General features: G+C 46.7%; 1 protein-coding gene across 5 annotated transcripts in view; it reads left to right on the forward strand.

Annotated features, from left to right (window-relative positions):
- ABLIM1 (actin binding LIM protein 1) overlaps window positions 1–15,462 on the forward strand; it is a 179,601-nt gene that overhangs the window by 40,140 nt on the left and 123,999 nt on the right. For 4 of the 5 annotated variants that reach the window (XM_069979722.1, XM_069979729.1, XM_069979724.1 and 1 more), the window contains exon 1: window positions 4,514–4,533. The exons of the other annotated variant lie outside the window; for it this stretch is intronic. The gene's annotated coding sequence lies outside the window, so the exon portion shown is untranslated. Of the gene's footprint in view, window positions 1–4,513; window positions 4,534–15,462 lie in introns of those variants that run through there. 5 annotated transcript variants of the gene reach the window in all.

The raw sequence follows: 15,462 nt of genomic DNA on the forward strand, positions 1-15,462 counted from the left end.
CTAGGGCAGCAGCAGCTGTTAATACAGCCCTGGAGGGAATGGTGCTTGACATGAGTGTAGCTCACAGAGCATTGTCTACACTGGATACACTTGTATCACTTCTCAGCTGGGAGCAGGACTAGCTATGTACAATGTATCAGTCTAGAGCTCACAGAGCATTGTCTACACTGTATACAGCTGAGAGCAGGACTAGCTATGTACAATGTATCAGTCTGGAGCTCACAGAGCATTGTCTACACTGGATACAGCTGAGAGCAGGACTAGCTATGTACAATGTATCAGTCTGGAGCTCACAGAGCATTGTCTACACTGGATACAGCTGAGAGCAGGACTAGCTTTGTACCATGTATCAGTCTGGAGCTCACAGAGCATTGTCTACACTGGATACAGCTGGGAGCAGGACTAGCTATGTACAATGTATCAGTCTGGAGCTCACAGAGCATTGTCTACACTGGATACAGCAGAGAGCAGGACTAGCTATGTACAATGTATCAGTCTGGAGCTCACAGAGCATTGTCTATGCTGGATACAGCTGAGAGCAGGACTAGCTATGTACAATGTATCAGTCTGGAGTCCAGGCTGTAGAGCTCACAGAGCATTGTCTAGACTTGAAACAGCTGTAGAATATTTGGATATAAAACACAGATCTTGGAAACGCTGGAAAATTAAAGCACAAGGTCTAAAGTTTCAGCTCTTCCCATTATAGGGCGATAAACACAAGACCGGGCATTATGGGGTGATGTACACGAGGCCGGGCATTATGGGGCGATGTACAAGAAGCCGGGCATTATGGGATGATGTACAAGAGGCCGGGCATTATGAGGCGATGTACACGAGGCCGGGCATTATGGGGCGATGAACACGAGGCCAGGCATTATGGGGCGATGTACACGAGGCCGGGCATTATGGGGCGATGTACACGAGGCCGGGCATTATGGGGTGATGTACACGAGGCCGGGCATTATGGGGTGATGTACACGAGGCCGGGCATTATGGGGTCATGTACACGAGGCCGGGCATTATGGGGTCATGTACACGAGGCCGGGCATTATGGGGCGATGTACACGAGGCCGGGCATTATGGGGCGATGTACACGAGGCCGGACATTATGGGGCGATGTACACGAGGCCGGGCATTATGGGGTGATGTACATGAGGCCAGGCATTATGGGGCGATGTACACGAGGCCAGGCATTATGGGCCGATGTACACGAGGCCGGGCATTATGGGGCGATGTACAGGAGGCCGGGCATTATGGGGCGATGTACAGGAGGCCGGGCATTATGGGGCGATGTACACGAGGCCGGACATTATGGGGCGATGTACACGAGGCCGGGCATTATGGGGTGATGTACACGAGGCCGGGCATTATGGGGTGATGTACACGAGGCCGGGCATTATGGGCCGATGTACACGAGGCCGGGCATTATGGGGTGATGTACAGGAGGCCGGGCATTATGGGCCGATGTACACGAGGCCGGGCATTATGGGGTGATGTACAGGAGGCCGGGCATTATGGGGCGATGTACAGGAGGCCGGGCATTATGGGGCGATGTACACGAGGCCGGACATTATGGGGCGATGTACACGAGGCCGGGCATTATGGGGTGATGTACACGAGGCCGGGCATTATGGGGTGATGTACACGAGGCCGGGCATTATGGGGTGATGTACACGAGGCCGGGCATTATGGGGCGATGTACACGAGGCCGGGCATTATGGGGTGATGAACACGAGGCCGGGCATTATGGGGCGATGTACAGGAGGCCGGGCATTATGGGGTGATGTACAAGAGTCCGGGCATTATAGGGCAATGTACATGAGGCCGGGCATTATGGAGCAATGTACACGAGACCGGGCATTATGGGGTGATGTACACGAGGCCGGGCATTATGGGGCGATGTACACGAGGCCGGACATTATGGGGCGATGTACACGAGGCCGGGCATTATGGGGTGATGTACACGAGGCCGGGCATTATGGGGTGATGTACACGAGGCCGGGCATTATGGGGCGATGTACACGAGGCCGGGCATTATGGGGTGATGTACACGAGGCCGGGCATTATGGGGTGATGTACACGAGGCCGGGCATTATGGGGTGATGTACACGAGTCCGGGCATTATGGGGTGATGTACACGAGTCCGGGCATTATGGGGTGATGTACACGAGGCCGGGCATTATGGGGCGATGTACAAGAGGCCGGGCATTATGGGGCGATGTACAGGAGGCCGGGCATTATGGGGTGATGTACACGAGGCCGGGCATTATGGGGGGATGTATAAGAGGCCGGGCATTATGGGGTGATGTACACGAGGCCGGGCATTATGGGGTGATGTACACGAGTCCGGGCATTATGGGGTGATGTACACGAGGCCGGGCATTATGGGGTGATGTACACGAGGCCGGGCATTATGGGGTGATGTACACGAGGCCGGGCATTATGGATCGATGTACACGAGGCCGGGCATTATGGGGCGATGTACACGAGGCCGGGCATTATGGGGCGATGTACACGAGGCCAGGCTGGTCTTCTGCTATTGCGGATTCTTTCATTCAGAGATATTCTTAGACCCCCCCCCCTCCCCTCACCCAGTAATGCGCAGATCTCCAGACGCTGCAGATCAATAAGATTTTAGTCTTTAATGTCGCTGCCCGGAAGTGCTGGGTGCAGCTGAGATCCAAGGTTTTGCTGAGGATTAATTCAGGGACTATTTCACCACCAGAAGGTCAGCCTGTCCCATAGAGGTGTCATACAGATGGGTAACAGGGTCATGGGGGAGGGGAATACTTTTTAAAGGGGGTCTCTACTTTAATGGCACAAGTTGGGCACGAGTCTGATATGATAGTGCTGGGTTATGTCTGCCAGTCTGATTGCTATGCAACTATTGTAATATCTAGATTCTTTTTGTGAGGTTGTTGGGCAGCGAGTCCATAGCAACCAGTCTGTGCTAGATTACTTAATTTGACTGCAGCCCAGCTCCTGCTTTAGGTTTGTCAATCTGGACTGCTGAGTCCTTCTGTGACAGTCTGGTCGCTATAGACACAGTTTAAAGGAAAAATTCTTGTAATTTGTAATTACTTTCCTGAAAGAGTAGTACATGCTTGGAACAATCTTCCAGCCGATGTGGTTGGTAAATCTACAGTTACAGAATTTAAAGGAGTACTCCAGCTGAAATCTTTTACTTTCAAAATAGTTGGTTTCAGAAAGTTATATAGATTTGTAATTTACTTCTATTTAAAAATTTCCAGTCTTCCAGTACTTATCAGCTGCTGGATGTCCTGCAGGAAGTGGTGTATTCTCTCCAGTCTGACATAGTGCTCTCTGCTGCCACCTCTGTCCATGTCAGGAACTGTCCAGAGCAGCAGCAAATCCCCATAGAAAACCCCTCCTGCTCTGGACAGTTCCTGACATGGACAGAGGTGGCAGCAGAGAGCACTATGTCAGACTGGAGAGAATACACCACTTCCTGCAGGACATACAGCAGCTGATAAGTACTGGAAGACTGGAGATTTTTGAATAGAAGTAAATTACAAATCTATATAACTTTCTGACACCAGTTTATTTGAAAGAATATTGGGAATCTTGGCAGGACTACAACTCCCTTCAGAGATCAGCAGAATCCCTCCGTTTGATCACTGATGTCAGCCGAGTCTAGTCGGTTTGGAGCAGGGATTGGGAAACCTACGGACCCCCAGCTGTTGCAAAACTACAATTTCCATCATGCCTGGACAGCCTTTGGCTGTAGGTTTCCCAATCCCTGCTCTGAGGGGAATTGTAGTTTTGCAACAGCTGGGGGACCTGTTGGCTCCCCATCCCTGGTTTAGGGAGTAGCCATCCTACAGCAGCCGCGGAGTGGTCCTTTAGTCACGGGGTCACCCCAGCACCATGGGACGGCACACCCCTGCTCCCTCCTCCCCAATGCGGTGCCTCAGAGGGCCACAGACCTCCTTCCCGCAGGGAGAGGAGCCACATCTCCACCTGAAGTTTTACGGCAGGAAGCGGAGATCCTCCTTGAAGACGTCCACTTGACTTACTGACTGTCTCCGAGTGATGTAATTAAGTCTGCTTTGCCATTTGCATTAGGAGCCCCGATGTCATGGGCGGCTGCGCTGCGGCTCGTCTGGGAATCGCAGCAAAGCCTGAGAGCCTCTTCTTCTCCCCGATCAATCACTTGTGTCCCTGGGCCGCTCTGACGTCCCACGTCGCCTCGCTCTGAGTCCCTGGTTACGAGTCAGGGGGCCACAGGCGGCACCCGAGACCCCCGACGCTGGTATTGAACCTCCATCGAGTGTCAGTCCTTAAGTGGCCTCGGAGGGTTGAAGACTCAGCAGATTTTTCATCCGTCAATTATTAATGATCCCAAAGCAGAGGCTGGAGAGAAGAAGAGAAGACGAGTCCAGTGAGTGCAAGGAGAGCGCAGCATCCAGCCGTGCCCACCCATGGCGGAGTACTTCCAGGTGGAAGATGGGCAGCAGTACAATGGGCTGTGCCAGTATGCCCAGAAGATTACAGCTTGCTTTGGAGTGAATGGTAAGGGGCACAGGGCACAGCATGGGGGGCCGGGAGTAATAGACATGAATGGTAAGAATGGAGCAAGACATTTACTAAGACACAACTGGTGGTTATACAGATGTAGCAGAGCTGAATGGCGTCACTTTGGGGGCTGTTTTGTGTTATACCTAATGTTACTTGTACTGTTACTGTACCAGCACAGTGATATCTGAGTACGGATAATGTAGTAGGTTTCACCTGCAGTCCTATGTAACACCACAGATAACACAGTGATATCTCTGAGTACAGATAATGTAGTAGATGTCAGCTGCAGTCCTATGTAACCCCACAGGTAACACAGTGATATCTCTGAGTACAGATACTGTAGTAGGTGTCACCTGCAGTCCTATGTAACACCACAGATAACACAGTGATATCTCTGGGTACAGATAATGTAGTAGATGTCACCTGCAGTCCTATGTAACAGCACAGGTAACACAGTGATATCTCTGTATAATGTAGTAGATGTCACCTGCAGTCCTATGTAACAGCACAGGTAACAGTGATATCTCTGAGTACAGATAATGTAGTAGATGAGATGTCACCTGCAGTCCTATGTAACACCACAGATAACACAGTGATATCTCTGAGTACAGATAATGTAGTAGTCACCTGCAGTCCTATGTAACAGCACAGGTAACACAGTGATATCTCTGAGTACAGATAATGTAGTAGATGTCACCTGCAGTCCTATGTAACACCACAGATAACACAGTGATATCTCTATGAGTACAGATAATGTAGTAGATGTCACCTGCAGTCCTATGTAACACCACAGATAACACAGTGATATCTCTCTGAGTACAGATAATGTAGTAGATGTCACCTGCAGTCCTATGTAACAGCACAGGTAACACAGTGATATCTCTGAGTACAGATAATGTAGTAGTCACCTGCAGTCCTATGTAACACCACAGATAACACAGTGATATCTCTTAGTACAGATAATGTAGTAGATGTCACCTGCAGTCCTATGTAACAGCACAGATAACACAGTGATATCTCTCTATAATGTATTATACGTCACCCGCAGTCCTATGTAACAGCACATTTAACACAGTGATAACTCTGTATAATGTTGTAGATGTGACCTGCAGTCCTATGTAACAGCACAGATAACACAGTGATATCTCTGAGTACGGATAATGTAGTAGTCACCTGCAGTCCTATGTAACAACACAGATAACACAGTGATATCTCTCTGAGTACAGATAATGTAGTAGTCACCTGTAGTCCTATGTAACACCACAGATAACACAGTGATATCTCTGAGTACAGATAATGTAGTAGATGTCACCTGCAGTCCTATGTAACAGCACAGATAACACAGTGATATCTCTGAGTACAGATAATGTAGTAGATGTCACCTGCAGTCCTATGTAACAGCACAGATAACACAGTGATATCTCTGAGTACGGATAATGTAGTAGATGTCACCTGCAGTCCTATGTAACACCATAGATAACACAGTGATATCTCTCTGAGTAAAGATAATGTAGTAGATGTCACCTGCAGTCCTATGTAACACCACAGATAACACAGGGATATCTCTAAATACAGATAATGTAGTAGGTGTCACCTGCAGTCCTATGTAACAGCACAGATAACACAGTGATATCTCTGTATAATGTAGTAGTCACCTGCAGTCCTATGTAACAGCACAGATAACACAGTGATAACTCTGTATAATGTAGTAGATGTTACCTGCAGTCCTATGTAACAGCACAGATAACACAGTGATATCTCTGAGTACAGATAATGTAGTAGATGTCACCTGCAGTCCTATGTAACAGCACAGATAACACAGTGATATCTCTGTATAATGTAGTAGTCACCTGCAGTCCTATGTAACAGCACAGATAACACAGTGATATCTCTGAGTACAGATAATGTAGTAGATGTCACCTGCAGTCCTATGTAACAGCACAGATAACACAGTGATATCTCTGTATAATGTAGTAGTCACCTGCAGTCCTATGTAACAGCACAGATAACACAGTGATATCTCTGTATAATGTAGTTGATGTCACCTGCAGTCCTATGTAACAGCACAGATAACACAGTGATATCTCTGAGTACAGATAATGTAGTAGATGTGACCTGCAGTCCTATGTAACACCACAGATAACACAGTGATATCTCTGAGTACAGATAATGTAGTAGATGTCACCTGCAGTCCTATGTAACACCACAGATAACACAGTGATATCTCTGAGTACAGATAATGTAGTAGTTGTCCCTGCAGTCCTATGTAACACCACAGATAACACAGTGATATCTCTGAGTACAGATAATGTAGTAGATGTCACCTGCAGTCCTATGTAACACCACAGATAACAGTGATATCTCTGAGTACAGATAATGTAGTAGTTGTCCCTGCAGTCCTATGTAACACCACAGATAACACAGTGATATCTCTGAGTACAGATAATGTAATTGATGTCACCTGCAGACTGATATCACCTGTCCCTATGCCCCTGACACGCTCCGCTCTGCTCCATCTGTACTTACACTATTACTGGTTGTTGTGGAATGTACATTCTATTATTTTCTGATGAGATGTGAGTATTCTGAGCATCTTTTCGGCTTCTCTGGGTCTTCATGTTCCTGGATTATTCCCCTCCCCCCTTCATCCTTCTTGAGTTACATGAAAGTCAGTGAGTGGCCTGTCGGCTGCTGTCAGCTCTGATGTCCGGGGGGTTCCCGGCTCCTCTCATCTGACCTGTCATGTATTATGATCACTGGACGCTCCAAGCATCTGATGTTACATTAGAAAAACAAAAAACCCTCTAAACCCCAGAGTCGTCTGTTCTCCAGCCATTTCTTCGCTCCGTCTGTTTCTGGGAAAGCTGGGTGACGTCCAATATGGCCGCCACTTCAGGTGTGAATGAGGTTATCCGCCATCTAGTCGCACAGCTAATCCCCTAGGTATATGGTGATGAGAGCGGGGGATATAGCAGATGTGTCATTCAGGAGTCTGGGAAAGTTGGGTACACACGGAGGCTGTTCTAGACTCCTTTATTTGGAGATCAGATGGCTATATCATTGCACTTTCAGGGGCCGGGAAAGCTGGGTGAGCCCTTGCTCTTTAAATAAGTCTTGGAGGAAGGCGGCTCCCGGTAGAGATGAATGGCTGGTGGTAATATTCCCTGTCATCCTCCTGCATTGCAGAGTTGATTGGAATAATGGCAGCGACGCTCGGCCCCACCCTGCTGCAGTTTGCCCTCATGGTCACACGGGCGCCTGTGATCAGGTGGCGGCCAAATGTGCGACCGTAAATCAGTGCAGACGGCGGGTCAGGGCCATAAGAAGAGGGAGCTGCAGTATATTATCCCATAGGGAAGTTTCGGGGTATCCCCCCACCTCCTTATATTACCCACTGACTGCAGCCAAATACTGTATCCTCATCCCAGCACCTGTATACGCATATATGTGTGCTGGACTACAAGTATCAGCAGCGCTCTGTGAGCGAAACATGAGAGACTCCATCCTAATATGGTATACATACTTATTAGAGATGAGCGAACCGGGGTCAGGTTCGAGTCGATCGGAACCCGAACGTTCGGCATTTGATTAGCGGGGGCTGCTGAATTTGGATAAAGCTCTAAGGTTGTCTGGAAAGTGGTGTATTCTTTCCAGTCTGCTCCCCAATCTTTTCTGCTCCCATATTGCAGTTGCAGGTGTGAACACAGCCTTAGATTGAGGCTTGGAATACAAAGTGTTATTGTCATTCCAAAAAACTTTTCCTGTGTCCTAGAGACAAGATGTTATCATCAGTCATTGTCTGGATGTTTAGAAGCAGCAGGGGAAGGGCACGGCCGAGCTCTTCTCTCCTTGGCTCCCTGCACGCTCCATAGAACTTGGATTTTTACCTCTCACTGACAGCAAGCAGAGAAACAAATGGGAAAATTTGAAACCCAAAAGGGTAATTGAACCCAATACCAGATTTGAACACCTTTGCGCTTTCCTCATTTTGCACAGAACTTCTGCAACTTTTCCCTATTGCAGACCGAACTTTTCCAGACTGTGGGCGTGGCTTGGCCAAGTGGGTGTGGCTTATATATTTCATACTTCAGGCTGTCTTCCATCAGGTGTAGATTGTGATGCATGGACAATTACTGGTGTGGGCCAACATGGTAAGAGGCCTATTCCACCCCTGCATACTGGTACGGGACCCCCATCCCGCACTTATATACAGGTAGAGCAGACTTTGGGCATGTGATATCTCTCTCATGCCTGAATACAGGTAAACCATGTGGCTACAATCTGGCTCTTCGTTCTGTCCTGCCGTCCTCCTCTTCACCACAGTCTGCTCCATCCGTCCTCCTCTTCACTACAGTCTGCTCCACCCGTCCTCCTCTTTATCACAGTCTGCTCCATCCGTCCTCCTCTTCACCACAGTCTGCTCCATCCGTCCTCTTTATCACAGTCTGCTCCATCCGTCCTCCTCTTTACTACAGTCTGCTCCATCCGTCCTCTTTATCACAGTCTGCTCCATCCGTCCTCTTTATCACAGTCTGCTCCATCCGTCCTCTTTATCACAGTCTGCTCCATCCGTCCTCCTCTTCACTACAGTCTGCTCCATCCGTCCTCTTTATCACAGTCTGCTCCATCCGTCCGTTCTCTTCACCACAGTCTGCTCCATCCGTCCTCTTTATCAGTCTGCTCCATCCGTCCGTCCTCTTCACCACAGTCTGCTCCATCCGTCCTCTTTATCACAGTCTGCTCCATCCGTCCGTCCTCTTCACCACAGTCTGCTCCATCCGTCCTCTTCCCCACAGTCTGCTCCATCCGTCCTTTTCCCCACAGTCTGCTCCATCCGTCCTCCTCTTTATCACAGTCTGCTCCATCCGTCCGTCCTCTTCACCACAGTCTGCTCCATCCGTCCTCTTCCCCACAGTCTGCTCCATCCGTCCTCTTCCCCACAGTCTGCTCCATCTGCGCCCTTGCACCTCGGCAGGGATTACTTTTCTTAATGACGTCCTCTAATTACTTTTTATTTGATGGAGTTCTGTGGCGGATTATCGGCGCAGATGTCTCCGTCTCGTGTATAAATCCCCGACTTCAAGGATATCATAATTTTTCTTAAGACGTTTGGGTCTAATCCTCTTACTTCATTTTACCTACACCCGGATTCTCCCAGGATCCTAATCTCGTGGGTCTCGGCCCTGAAGCCCCTCGGACAGGACAGGGCCGCAGGACCGTCTACATTGTGACGCCGCCGGGGGTTATGGGATGGGGGGTCAGGTGACCCGGCCTGTAATCTCCTGCTGGTAATCTCTATCTCATCTTAATCTCCTTCACCAAGGAAGCCGGATCCAGCCGCAGGTCCCTCGCCAGTCTCCAGAGAGCCGGTGGCGGGCACGGAGGGTCATGTGGATGTATAGATAGATCCAGAAGAATGGCGCTGTCCCCAGAAGCTGCCCACTGCATAGTGCCACCCCTGTGAGGTGCCGGGCACCGGCCTGCAGGCTTCTCCTCCACATGATGCCATCATTTCCCCGCAGTCTGAACGCCCTCGGGAGACTTTGTTCTTCTGGGCGCAGCAAGGAGGTTCCACCCTCCAAGAACAAACCTACTAACAAGGTGAAGCGGATGTCCATCATAGAGGACGGCGAGATCGCTGAGGTCTTATATCTCATCCCCAAGCAGAGCATGCTCCAGCACATGCCCTACATCAACCCGGACGACTACTACCTGTGCGAGGAGCTAAGCAGCCTGCCCACCGGACTGGGTGAGTGTGCACAGGGCTGACGCCAGCTATCTGTGGGCGCCTTCATGCAACTTTGTACGCTGGGGGTTGTTTGCCATTGCCACTTATTTAGGATCTGGTATAATGCACCATTCTGTGGAGCCCCTTAGGGTGATTCTTGCTCTTACATAGAAACATAGAAGATTCTCGGCAGGAAAAAGCCCCCCTGGTCCATCCAGTTGCCCTATTAGTATTTCCTTTCTTATTATCTTAGGATACATACGTGTTTATCACGGGCAGGTTTAAAGGGGAACTCCGGCGAAAATCTTTTTCTTTCATATCAACTGGTTTTAGAAAGTTATATAGATTTGTAATTACTTTCCTGAAAGAGTAGTAGATGCTTGGAACAATGCTCCAGCCAATGTGGTTGGTAAATCTACAATAACAGAATTTAAAGGGGTACTCCAGCTGAAATCTTTTACTCTCAAAGTAGTTGGTTTCAGAAAGTTATATAGATTTGTAATTTCCTTCTATTTAAAAATCTCCAGTGTTCCAGTACTTATCAGCTGCTGTATGTGCTGCAGGAAGTGGTGTATACTCTACAGTCTGACACAGTGCTCTCTACTGCCACCTCTGTCCATGTCAGGAACTGTCCAGAGCAGTAGATTTTTTTAATGGGTATTTGCTGCTGCTCTGGACAGTTCCTGACATGGACAGAAGTGCCAGCAGAGAGCACTGGGTCAGACTGGAGAGAATACACCACTTCATGCCGGACATACAGCAGCTGATAAGTACTGGAAGACTGGAGATTTTTAAATAGAAGTAAATTACAAATCTTTATAACTTTCTGAAACCAGTTGATTTGAAAGAAAAATATTCGCTGGAGTAGCCCTTTAAATTCTGTTATTGTAGAGTTACCAACCACATCTGATGGAAGTTTGTTTCAAGTATCTACTACTCTTTCAGTAAAGTGATATTTTCTCGTGTTGCTTCTGATATTTCTCCCGGCTAACCTCTCACTGTGTCCTCTTGTTCTTGAGTATAGTTTTTTTTTTTTTGTAAAAAAAACAAAAAAAAACACTTCCCTCCTAACCCCTATTTAGTTCTGTAACATATGTAAAGGTTTATACAAAATGGAATTCATTACATTCATGGTTGGGTCTAGGAAAGCTGGGTGACAACTAATATGGCCGCCATTACAGCTGAATTGTTAGTCAACTTCTCCACACCCCTGCATGGTAAACGCAACTGGGGAAAAAAAAGTTTTAATGAAGCTAAGAAACTTTTTATTGGAGTCATTCTATTCTCTACATAGATTTGCTATTCAGGATTAGGGGAAAGCTGGGTTGACTACACCTGTGGAAGCAGTAATGGTCATAACTACCTTGATGGATGAGGACGACTCTTGGACTGGATTTTTATACATTTAGTAGATTTGGCGCAGGTCTTCAGGTTACTTTCTCCCCATTACATATGGTGACCTTACATTATATATATATATATATATTATATATATATATATATATATATATATATATATATATATATAATATTATATTATATTACTTTTGTGTATAGTTTAAGCTCTGAACCTGAAAAAAGAAAACTGGTTTAAAGGGATTTTCCAAGCTTCTTCTAGATCAGGGATGGGGAACCTTCCACCCTCCGGCGGTTGCAAAACTACAAATCCAATGATGCCTGGACAGCTGTTGACCCTCCAAACATGATAGGGATTGTAGTTTTGCAACCACTGGAGGGCGGAGGGTTCCCCATGCCTGATCTAGAAGCAGCACCACGCAGGTTGGGTGTAGGGGGTTTGGCAGCTCAGTTCCACTGACGGGAATAGACCTGAATTGCAATACTACACATAACCTGGGGACATGGGTGGCGCTGTTTTTTCAAGAAAGTAACTGTGCTTTTCTAATCCTGGATAACCTTATTAATGCAAGTCTCATGAGGGCGCAGCAAGAAAACGTACGTTCTGCCGGATGATGATACATCTTTGCGCACCACTTCTAAGCTCCCAGTGTGCATGGTAAAGGGGTATTCCACTCAAACATAACTTTTGATATGTTGCTGCCCATGGTGAGACTAACAATTCCTTCCTGACTTGTTATTATCTATTTAGTCTCCTTCCCCCTGTTCTTAGCTGCTGCTTTCTGCTGAAGACACAAAAATCTGTGTGTGAGCTTTTCTCTCTGTCTCCCCCTCCTCCCCCCTCCCTTCTGAGACGGCTGATGTAAACAAGTCCCTGGCAGGCTTTATCTGCAACATTATAGCTTCTTTATAATGCTGGAAGTGATAATTACAGTGAGGTCATCAGCAACTTGACCTCGGAATACCCCTCCCAGCATTTCAAAGACGCTACAATGTGCAGATACAGCCTGCCAGGGACTTATTAACATCATCTGTCTCAGAAGGGAGGGGGAGACAGAGAGAAAAGCTCACACACACACACAGATTTTTTTGTGTCTTCAACAGAAAGCAGGAGCTGAGAACTGGGGGAAGGAAACAGAATAGATAATAACAAGTATGGAAGGAATTGTTAGTCTCACCATGGGCAGCAACATATCAAAAGTTATGTATGAGTGGAATACCCCTTTAAATGTATCCCTTCACCTAGAGGAGCCTTACAAAGCATCTTCACAGGCTCCGCTAGGGTCACTGGTATTAGGTGGTGTGTACATTATATTATACCAATGTATATGAGAAATACTCCTGCTGCGGTCTATGAATGTCGTATGTGGCGCAGATAAACCCTCCGCCGTCCTACCCCTGGTGTGGGGGAGGGACGCGCCTCTTATATAATAATATCTGTTGTCCTGCAGTGATCTGGGCCTGATATGTGACCGGCTCCATAAATCCTGCAGCTGCCGCCGCGGCTTACTGCGTTCAGATATCACCGCCACCCGTCCTCACCATGGAGGGTATTATAGATATACAAAGTAACAGCACCAGGATGGCAGTGCCCACTGCCCCACCATCCAAGAGCCTCACTGATGCGGCAGTCACTCTGTCTGGGTAGAGCTTATAGCTGTGTTCATCTAGAGCTTCCTGGTTCAGCAATAGAATGCATGAACTGCAGTAAAGACATTGTAAGGCATATTGTGAATCATGGTGGTTTATCAGTCTATACCAGAGCTCTTACCTGCTATGTGCTATGTATTATGCAGGAGACATTGGGGCCCAGCTGTCACTTCTGCACCTCCTATGGTTACACTCCTGATACCAGATCTATAAGTCAGTCAGGATCTCTAGAAAGCTGGGTTACTGCACCTATGGACGCGGCAATGATGGACATCAGTATCTATAAGCCATGCTGTAGACCTATAGAACTCATATTCTCCTATGATTCACTGAACCCTATAGTTCTGTCTGTGTCCGTCCTGCAGGCATGGTTAGGCCTCTGCCTGGCATTGGCAGCCGGCGCCTGGCATTGGCAGCCGGCGCGGCCTCGCGGCTATGATTAGTTCATTGAGGAATTAGCGGAGGTTACACGGGTCAGAGTTGGGTAATAGGCTAAGACAAGTGACCCAGAAGACAGAGGGATGATACATTGTATACAGAGATTGTAACAATCCGCTGCTCTCTGCCCCAGAGCTGACAATCTAATCTCCTGTAACGTACAAGAGGCATTCCTATGATAGTAAGTGGTGGTATATTGCAGGGCCCCGCACTTCTTAGTCTTTACTTAGAAGGGGCCTGGAGGTTGGAGCATATTGTCATACCATTATATTATAAGATGGAATATGTCTTTAAGAGACCAGTGCCCGTATAATAGTGCCCATCATATCTATCTATCTATCTATCTCCTATCTATCTATCTATCTATCTATCTATCTATCTATCTATCTATCTCCTATCTATCTATCTCCTATCTATCTATCTATCTATCTATCTATCTATCTATCTATCTATCTATCTCCTATCTATCTATCTATCTATGTATCTATCTATCTATCTCCTATCTATCTATCTATCTATCTCCTATCTATCTATCTATCTATCTATCTATCTATCTATCTATCTATCTATCTATCTCCTTTCTATCTCCTATCCATCCATCTATCTATCTATCTACAAACAAAAAGTCCACAGCACTCGGGAAAATGGTAAAAGGTGGGTGCCAGCCGCAGCACTAAGGGTCCTTCGTGTAAAATATAGAAATCCAAAAATGTGGCAGCACGGAACAATAATTCGCCTGATTGTATGATTAACAATTTCGAAGTAACGTCTTTTTTTTTAATAACGTTTTTGCGTTTTCGTTTTTTCCTCCTTGTGTTTATAAGGCCATAGCACTTGCATTTTTCCACCTAGAAACCCACATGAGCCCTTATTTTTTGCGTCACTAATTGTACTTTGCAATGACAGGCTGAATTTTTGCATTTGGTACACTACGAAACCAGAAAAAAATTCAAAGTGTGGTGAAATTGAAAAAACAAACGCGTTTCTTTTATTTGGGGGGAATGTGTTTTTACGCCATTCGTCCTGGGGTAAAACTGACTTGTTATGCATGTTCCTCAAGTCGTTACGATTAAAACGATATATAACATGTATAACTTATATTGTATCTGATGGCATATAAAAAATTCTAACCATTGTTAACAAATATACGTTCCTTAAAATTGCTCCATTCCCAGGCTTATAGCGCTTTTATCCTTTGGTCTATGGGGCTGTGTCAGGTGTCATTTTTTGCGCCATAATCTGTTCTTTCTTTTGGTACCTTGATTGCGCATATACGACTTTTTGATGCACTTTGGGATTTTTTTCTGCTTACGCCATTTACCGTGCGAGATCAGGAATGTGATTAATAGTTCGGGCGATTACACACGCGGCGATAGCAAACATGTTTGTTTATTTATTTATTTACTTTTATTTAAAACCTGGTAAAAGGGGGGTGATTTAGACTTTTATTAGGGGAGGGGGCTTTTTACTTATAACAATACTTTTTTTTTTTTTTTTTACACATTTACTAGAAGCCCCTCTGGGGTTAGGGTTATTCCCCCTGGGGTTAGGGTTATTCCCCCTGGGGTTAGGGTTATTCCCCCTGGGGTTAGGGTTATTCCCCCTGTGGTTAGGGTTATTCCCCCTAGGGGACTTCTAGTATATACACTTTGATCTCTCATTGAGATCTTTGCTGTATAGTTATACAGCAAAGATCAATGAGATCAGCACTCGTTTGCTTTCGGCTGCTGCAGCTGAAAACAAACGAGTGC

The sequence above is a fragment of the Dendropsophus ebraccatus genome, chromosome 8 (assembly GCF_027789765.1).
Source record: "Dendropsophus ebraccatus isolate aDenEbr1 chromosome 8, aDenEbr1.pat, whole genome shotgun sequence".
Classification (NCBI taxonomy): Eukaryota; Metazoa; Chordata; class Amphibia; order Anura; family Hylidae; genus Dendropsophus; species Dendropsophus ebraccatus.